Below are 8,622 nucleotides of genomic sequence, written 5' to 3'. Positions count from 1 at the left end.
CAGCTGGAACCAGTCTGGCCATTCTCCTCTGGCCTCATCAACAAGGCATTTGCGCCCACAGAACTGCCGCTCACTGGATATTTCCTCATTCTCTGTAAACCCTAGAGATGGTTGTGCGTGAAAATCCCAGTAGATCAGCAGTTTCTGAAATACTCAGAGCCCCTTTCTTCCCCATTCCGATGCTCATCTTGACCATATCTACATGCCTAAATGCATTGAATTTACGTTAACAAGCAGATGAACGGGTGTACTTAATAAAGTGGCCGGTGACATAAAAAACTAAACTATATAAAACTTTTTTGCATATATATTGTATTAAATTTGCATTGTATAATGCATAAATATTTAATATCTAAAAATAAATAAACATTTTCTCAAATATATGCGTGCACATGTATTTATATATGCACAGAAACACACATATTCATTTATTCATGCATTTTCTTGTCGGCTTAGACCCTTTATTAATCCAGGGTCGCCACAGCGGAATGAACCGCCAACTTATCAAGCACGTTTTACGCAGTGGATGCCCTTCTAGCTGCAACACATACTATCATACACAGACGCTGACAATTTAGCCTACCCAATTCCCCTGTACCGCAAGTGTTTGGGCTGTGGGGGAAACCGGAGCACCCGGAGGAAACCCACGCGAACGCAGGGAGAACATGCAAACTCCACACAGAAACGCCAACTGACCCAGCCGAGGCTCAAACCTGTGATCTTCTTGCTGTGAGGCGACAGCACTACCTACTGCACCACTGCATGGCCAAAACATACATTTATTATGTCAAAACACACTTTTATTTGGGATGCGCTCAATCGTAGTTAATCTTTGCCCAGCTCTTATTATTATTAACAATACTAATTTAGAAATGAGTTGAATGTGTTGGAGTTTGAGTGAGATTTGGTTTGTGTGGCTGGATTTGTGTAATGAGAATCAGAGATTTTGTTGATTATTCTTGGGGAACATGCTAATCTAATCTCCCATAAAGGAACCTGTCTGAGCCATTTATATAGCGCTGATTGTTTTTTAATGCAATTGTAAAGGTTTTCATTCTCAAATGTCACATTCTGTCCTCATTATGGCGGAGCTCCAGCTCAAATGTGTTGGAAGGAATCTAATCCTCTCAAGCCGACAGAACTCACTATCGCAATGTAAACAAATGTCCTCACGAATCTGGGATTGTAAGTCATTATACAATTACCGGCTTGAGTTTTGCTGTTGTCACCACACAGAACCACAGTGATTGAGGAGTTCTGGAAGCGCGCCTGTCGGATCTTCACAGCGTCATTGTGCAGAATCAGTTCATCGGCATGCACAGGAACTGTAAATCACTCTTGATCATTGTTTAGCTCGTTCCACATGCGCAGATCTGCACAAGCATTGGGTTTCTAACAGCTGATTAATGGACATTGGATGATGTGTGTCTCTTAAACTCTGCAGGTCCAAAATTACCATTTTTTTATCTATTTATTTAAATAGAAATGCCTATGGTGGCATGGTGGCACAGTGGTTAGTACTGTCGTCTGACAGCAATAAGGTCGCTAGTTCGAGTCCCGGCTGAGTCAGATGGCGTTTCTATGTGGAGTTTGCATGTTCTCCCTGTGTTGGCGTGGGTTTCCTCCCAGTGCTCCGGTTTCCCTCACAGTCCAAACACATGCGCTATAGGGGAACTGATCAACTAAATTGGCCGTAGTGTGTGTGAATGAGTGTGTGTGGGTATAAATTAGATGTGTACTTGGGAATTTGAACTTTTCCTTCAAGATCCTGACGTGATCTTTTCGAATCTGGAGCTGCAGGAAGGTTAAAGACTTCCCGTTCTCATCAGCATGTGTGTTTAGTTTGCGGTGTCCGCAGCAGATGAGTTTCTCCAGTCGTGTGTGTATGATGCTTCTCCAAAGTCAACAGAGGAGCTGATGATGAGGACAGAGCTGGATCTGAACAGACAATGAGTTGCACCTTGATTCATGCTCGGCTTGGCTGGCTTTAAAGACACTTTCAAAGAAATATGCAAAAGAGAAATGACAGCAGCTCCGCTCTTAGAAGTTTTAATACTCAATGAAAGAGCGGTTTATTTTACAGCACATGCAGACAAATGCAGGGGAAATGTGCTTTAAAGATCCGTGGAAAACTTCAGTCTAATTAATTGTGTGCTGTAAAAATGGTTAGAGCAGTGATATTTTAGAAGAGCTGGACAGCGTGTTCATTAAATGTTGTGTTTTCTTTTAAAAACAGTCCACGTTAATGATGTCTTTTTAAGCTCCCTCTTTCACTGTAGCCGCAGTAAAACAGGCCAGGCGAGCGAGCGAGAGCACAGTGTGTCATTACTGTAAGTGTGTGAAAGACTTGCATCATGGCTAAAAACACAACATGACCTGCAGAGTGTGAAATATTGAACAGGCTTGCTTTATATCTGGATGGTTTTTAAAGCTGTTTTACTTGTCACTTTTAGAAATGTTGTGCTTTTATTTTTGTTGATGTTACATCGGGAACGTTTTTGTGTGTGTTTAATTACCACTAAAAGCAAGCGTTTGATTGCAGCGTTGTGTGATTGTGCAGGCCAGCTCAGAGTTTATACACTCACCATGTCCACAACACTTGCATTCTGATGTAGCAAACTTGTGGTGATGATGTCATCAGGCCAAACGATCACGGTAATGTTTTCGGTTTACACACATTTGGGTGCTCTGGTCACATCTCTGCGGTGATGACATCATCTGACCTAATGATTGTGGTAAAGTTATGTTACCAAACACTGGGGTTCTGATGTCATCACATTGCGGTAATGATGTCATCAGGTCAAATGATGATGGTGATGTTCTCAGTTTCCACACACATATATTCTGATGTCACAGCATTGTGGTGATGATCTCATTAAGCCGAGCGATCCCTGTAAAGTTTTCGTTTTCCACACACACGGGTTGTGTGGTCACATCGCTGTGGTGATGACATCATCAGGCCTAATGTTTGTGGTAATTTTCTGTTTCCAAACAATGTGGTTCTGATGTCACAAAATTGCGGTGATGATGTCATCAAGTCAAATGATCACAATAATGTTCTCAGTTTCCCCACGCTGGGGTTTTGATGTCACAAAGTTGCGGTGATGATGTCATCGGCCAAATTTTTGCAGTTATATTCTCAGTTTCAGTACACAGGGTTTTATTCTACAAAATTGCGGTGATTATGTCATCAGGTCGAATTATCACAGTAATGTTCTTAATTTCCCCACAATGGGGCTTTGATGTCACAAAGTTGCGGTGATGATGTCATTGGCCAAACAATTACAGTTTTACTCTCAGTTTCAGAACACATGGGTTTTATTCTACAAAGTTGCAGTAATGATGTCATCGGGTTGAATTATCACAATAATGTTCTTAGTTTCCCCACACTGGGATTCTGATATCACAATATTGCGGTGATGATGTCATCAGGTTAAAATATCACGGTGATGTTCTCAGTTTCACACGCATGCTTTAGTTCTGATGACACAGCATTGTGGAGATGATGCCATCAGCCCGAATGATCACGGTAATGTTCTCAGTTTCCATGCGCTGGGGTTCTAATGCCACAAAATTGCGATGATGTCATCAGGTTGAAAAATCACAATAATGTTTTCAGGTTCCACACGCTTCTATTCTGATGTCACAAAATTGCGGTGATGATGTCATCAGACCAAATAACTACAGTAATATTCTCAGTTTCAGTGCACAGGGGTTTTTATGACACAAAATTGCGGTTATGATGTCATCGGGTCGAATTATCACAGTAATGTTCTCAGTTTCCCCACACTGGGTTTCTGATATCACAATATTGTGGTGATGATGTCATCAGGCTGAATGATCATGATAATGCTATCAGTTTCCATACACTGGGATTCTGATATCACAAAATCACGGTGATGATGTCATCAGATTCTATGATCACGGTGATGTTCTCAGTTTTTACATGCATGCTTAAGTTCTGATGACACAAAATTGTTGTAATGATGTCATCAGCCCGAATGATCATGGTAATGTCATCAGTTTCCATACACTGGAGTCTATCATCCTAGCATTGCGGTGATGATGTCATCAGGGTGAATATTTATGGTAATATGCTCAATTTCTGTGAACAGGGATCCTGATGTCACAGCATTACGGTGATGATGTCATCAGGCTGAAAAATCACAATATCGTTCTCAGTTTACACACGCTTGTATTTTGTTATCACAGCATTGCGTTAATGATGTCATCAGGCCACATGATCACGGTAATGTTCTTAGTTTTCACACACTGGGGTTCTAATGTCACAGAGTTGAGGTGACGATGTCATCAGGTTGAAAAATCACAATAATATACTGTATAATAATATAATAAAATAATATACAGTTTCCACTCACCTGTATTCTGATGTGACCGCATTGTGGCAATGATGTCACCAGATTAAAGGATCACAGTGATGTTCTCAGTTTCCACACTCTGGGTTTTGTTGTCACAGTGCTGCAGTGATGATGTCATCAGCTTTAAAATTGCGATAATGTTCTCAATGTTCACACACTCGAGTTCTGATGTCACTGCTTTGCGGTAATGATGTCATCAGCCTGAAAAATCATGGTAATGTTTTCAGTTTCCACACACTCGGGTTCTTATGTTACAGCATTGTCAGCAGGCTGATTGATCACGATAGTGTTATAAGTTTTCACTCGTGGATTATGATGTCACAGCATTGCGGTGATGATGTCATCAGGCTGAATGATCACAGTAATGTTCTCAGTTTCCACACACTTATACTCTGGTGTCACAGCATTGCGGTGATGATGTCATCAGGCCGAATGATCACAGTAATGTTCTCAGTTTCCACACACTCATACTCTGATGTCACAGCATTGCGGTGATGATGTCATCAGGCAGAATGATCACAGTAATGTTCTCAGTTTCCACACACTCATACTCTGATGTCACAGCATTGCGGTGATGATGTCATCAGGCCGAATGATCACAGTAATGCTCTCGGTGTGAATGTTCTCAGTTGTTTTCTCCCTCTGCATAAAGTCAGGCGTGATCCTCGTAAAAGCGGTGACGTTTGTTCCACTGCAGTGTAAATGGTGTGTTTTATCTTGCGGCCCTGGATCTCTGAGCTGCAGCGCTCGTGTTTCATTTTAATTGGCAAATGGCACAGTGGTGAACAGCAAACTTTTACACGGCCCAAGTCATTTCCGTCATGTGGTGCGCAGAACAGCGCCAACATAATGACGTGAGCGTGTAAATACATGTTCACCTGGCAGACAACAACTAGAGTTTAATGATTTACAAAAGCAGACACGGCCATCGAACATGTTCTGACTCTCATGCTGTTTCAAACCCAGCGGGTGCCTGTTTTGGAGTAAATCAGTCGCTTTTAACAACTTTTATTATTCTTTATTTTATTATCCATAGAGTTTTATTTTTAAATAAGTTTGTCCACAAAAATATTGTAATATAATGTAAACAGCACCACCGAACTTAATCTTTCAGTATTAGTAAACAGTAATAAAGCATTTAAAGCCTAGTTTCACAGATCATGCGCAAGAATTATGATTATTATTTTAGAAAACCTCATTAATGAAACAATCTTGATGAGCATCTTTTCATTAATGAGTCAATGTGAACAAACAAATCTAAGTTTTACAATTCTTTGAAATGAAAGATTGCTCATCACTGCTCAAAAACAGTCCAGAATAATGAGACTGGCATATTTAAACAACTTCAAAACAACATAAATATTAAATATTAAGTATATGTTCACTTTCAGATGGTAAAATGAGCAATGTTTGATGCTGCAATGGTTTGTCAATAGAAGCATATCCAAAAAAAAAATAAAAAATTCAGTCTAAAAGAGACATGTTGATGTAAGATCACTCGACTAATAAAGTCATTTGGAGAAAGTAGATTGATCTGCGCATGCATTCAGCTCAGAACCAAACCATCAGCACAAGATTTAATGAATTAAGCTGATAAACAGCGTTCGTTTAAAATATATTAATATGAGAGAGAAATAACACTTGGGGTGTGATTTAAAAAAAATAAAATAAAAAATTTATCAATATGTACATATAAAACTGTACATACACTGACCGGCCACTTTATTAGGTACACCTAACAAATACCAGGTTGGACCCCTTTTGCCTTCTTAATCCTTGGTGGCAGAGAATCAACAAGCTGCTGGAAAAATCCTCAGAGCACATCAGCTGCACATCCATGATGCCAATCTCCCGTTCCGCCACATCCCAAAGCTGCTCTATTGGATTGAGCTCTGGTGGCTGTGGAGGCCATTTGAGTACAGTGAACTCATCATCATGTTCATAACACTATACATAGAATAGGCGTACAATATTACCAGAAGTATTGTGATTGTATAGAAAGACAGTTTAGATGATCTTTACAGTCAAACCTGAAAAAGAGAAGGTAATTTTCAGCTGAACTAATCATGTTAATATGTTAAAGCTTTTCACAAAACATAGATATTATTAGGCGTAATCACTTTAGAGGGAAATTCAGAAACATTATATATATATTAAAAGCAACTCTTTACCTTTCATACTTGTCATAGTAATGCTCAGATCAGATAACGTCAGTGTAGAAAAATAAAGTTTATCCCACGGCTCAGTCGCTTTGTTTATTATGATGTCACTGTGAGAGTGGCATTTTTAGTGGACTGGGATCAGTTTCTGCTTTCTTTGCAGATTTGATTAGACCAAACACAGTGTTAATGGAGTGTAGAGCTGGAGAGATGGAGCTCAGCCATGATCACTCTGACAGACGCTTTCACACCCATAATTATCACGACTTTTTCTTGGGTTTCTGCATATACTTGAGTGTGTGTGTGTGTGTGTGTGTGTGTGTGTGTGTTTGTTCTTTTGTAATTGTTTTATTTAGTGTTCTGAGATGGATATGGTACACTGTAAAACAGTAAACTCAACTCAATATTGTAAGATGTTGTATTTTTGAGTTGACTCAACTTTCAACCCAAGTACTGCACTTGACTCAATCTTCAATCAACTCAAAAGTTGAGAAAACTCAAAAATGTCCTGAAGCTGGGTGCCTTAATAATAAAAAAAATAATAATAATAATGAATAGTTATTTAATAATAATAATTTTAATTTAAATTAATTTTAAAATATTTATTTTATTTTTATTTTTTTACAGTGTAGGGTTAATTGGGTTAGGGTTAGGCCAAAAAAAAAAAAATCATCCTTTTGGCAAAACAATGGAAATGAGTGTGTGTGTGTGTGTGTGTGTGTGTGTGTGTGTGTGTGTGCGTATTACATTTTGTTAAAATGTAAAATTATATGGAAGCATACGAGTAGCATAATTCAATTCAAAATGTAATATGTTAAATGGCAATGTATTTCTGTATTTGAATTTGCATTTTCCAAGACAGATGAGCAATGTTTGGTGCAGAATGAAAATGTAAATTAAATTACATTGTTTGCATTTCTCATTTCAAACACTGTTTTAATATGTAAATTGTATCCACATTTTAAAGCTTCATAAGTAGCAAAATTAAATTGAAAATGCTATACACAAACTGAATTTGATGTGAATAAAGTACAAGCAGAAACTGTAGCAAAATGATAATTTAAATGTTATTTGTCCTAAATGCATTTACGCTCGCGTCTAGGAAACGCAGGATTACATTTTCAGCAGAACAGCATGGGATGTGTGTAACAAAATTAATTTTGAAATGTAATACGCAAAACGATAATGCAATATGTAAAAGGCAGTGTATTTCTGTATTTCAGTTAGCATTTTCCAAGACATATGTGCAATGTTTGCTGCAGAATGAAAATGAAAAAAACATAATGCATTTTCATTTAACACATCGCGACGAATGAAAGCCGATTTGAAATTGAAAATGCATTCTGGCCTGGCCACGCCCACAGACGGCCACCGTTGCTGCAAGGCAGGTTTTAGGTTATGTCGTCACAGCTGCTGCGAGGACTATTTGGGACATTTGGCAGCATAAACATGGCGAAGTCTGTTCCTCAGCGGCTTCGTGAAGCTGCACGAGCCCTCGAGCTTGAACTGGGAAATACTTTAGAAAAGCAATCACCTCCTAGCTCAGTAAACTTGGCTTAAGGTTTGATATTCGCGCATGCAGTTTTAGGGATCATCTGCAAATTACATCGACAGAACCAAAACGCACAGTAATGCAAAGCAGAAAAAAATTCAGGAGATTCCAATAAATGGTTAGAGGCCAGACTGATTTAATACAGGTAGCAAAGCTACTATACCTCTAACTATATGGTACATACAATGCAGAAATAGGCAATAGCTCTTGTCATAAGCATACAGTACACATCAGCTAAAGCCCCTTTAGGTTCTGTCGATGTAATTTGCAGATGATCCCTAAAACTGCATGCGCGAATATCAAACCTTAAGCCAAGTTTACTGAGCTAGGAGGTGATTGCTTTTTCTAAAGTATTTCCCAGTTCAAGCTCGAGGGCTCGTGCAGCTTCACGAAGCCGCTGACGAACAGACTTCGCCATGTTTATGCTGCCAAATGTCCCAAATAGTCCTCGCGGCAGCTGTGACGACATAACCTAAAACCTGCCTTGCAGCAACGGTGGCCGTCTGTGGGCGTGGCCAGGCCAGAATGCATT

This window comes from Danio rerio, chromosome 14, assembly GCF_052040795.2.
Source record: "Danio rerio strain M-AB ecotype USA chromosome 14, GRCz13ab, whole genome shotgun sequence".
Classification (NCBI taxonomy): domain Eukaryota; kingdom Metazoa; phylum Chordata; class Actinopteri; order Cypriniformes; family Danionidae; genus Danio; species Danio rerio.
Note: the sequence above shows the minus strand (reverse complement) of the source record.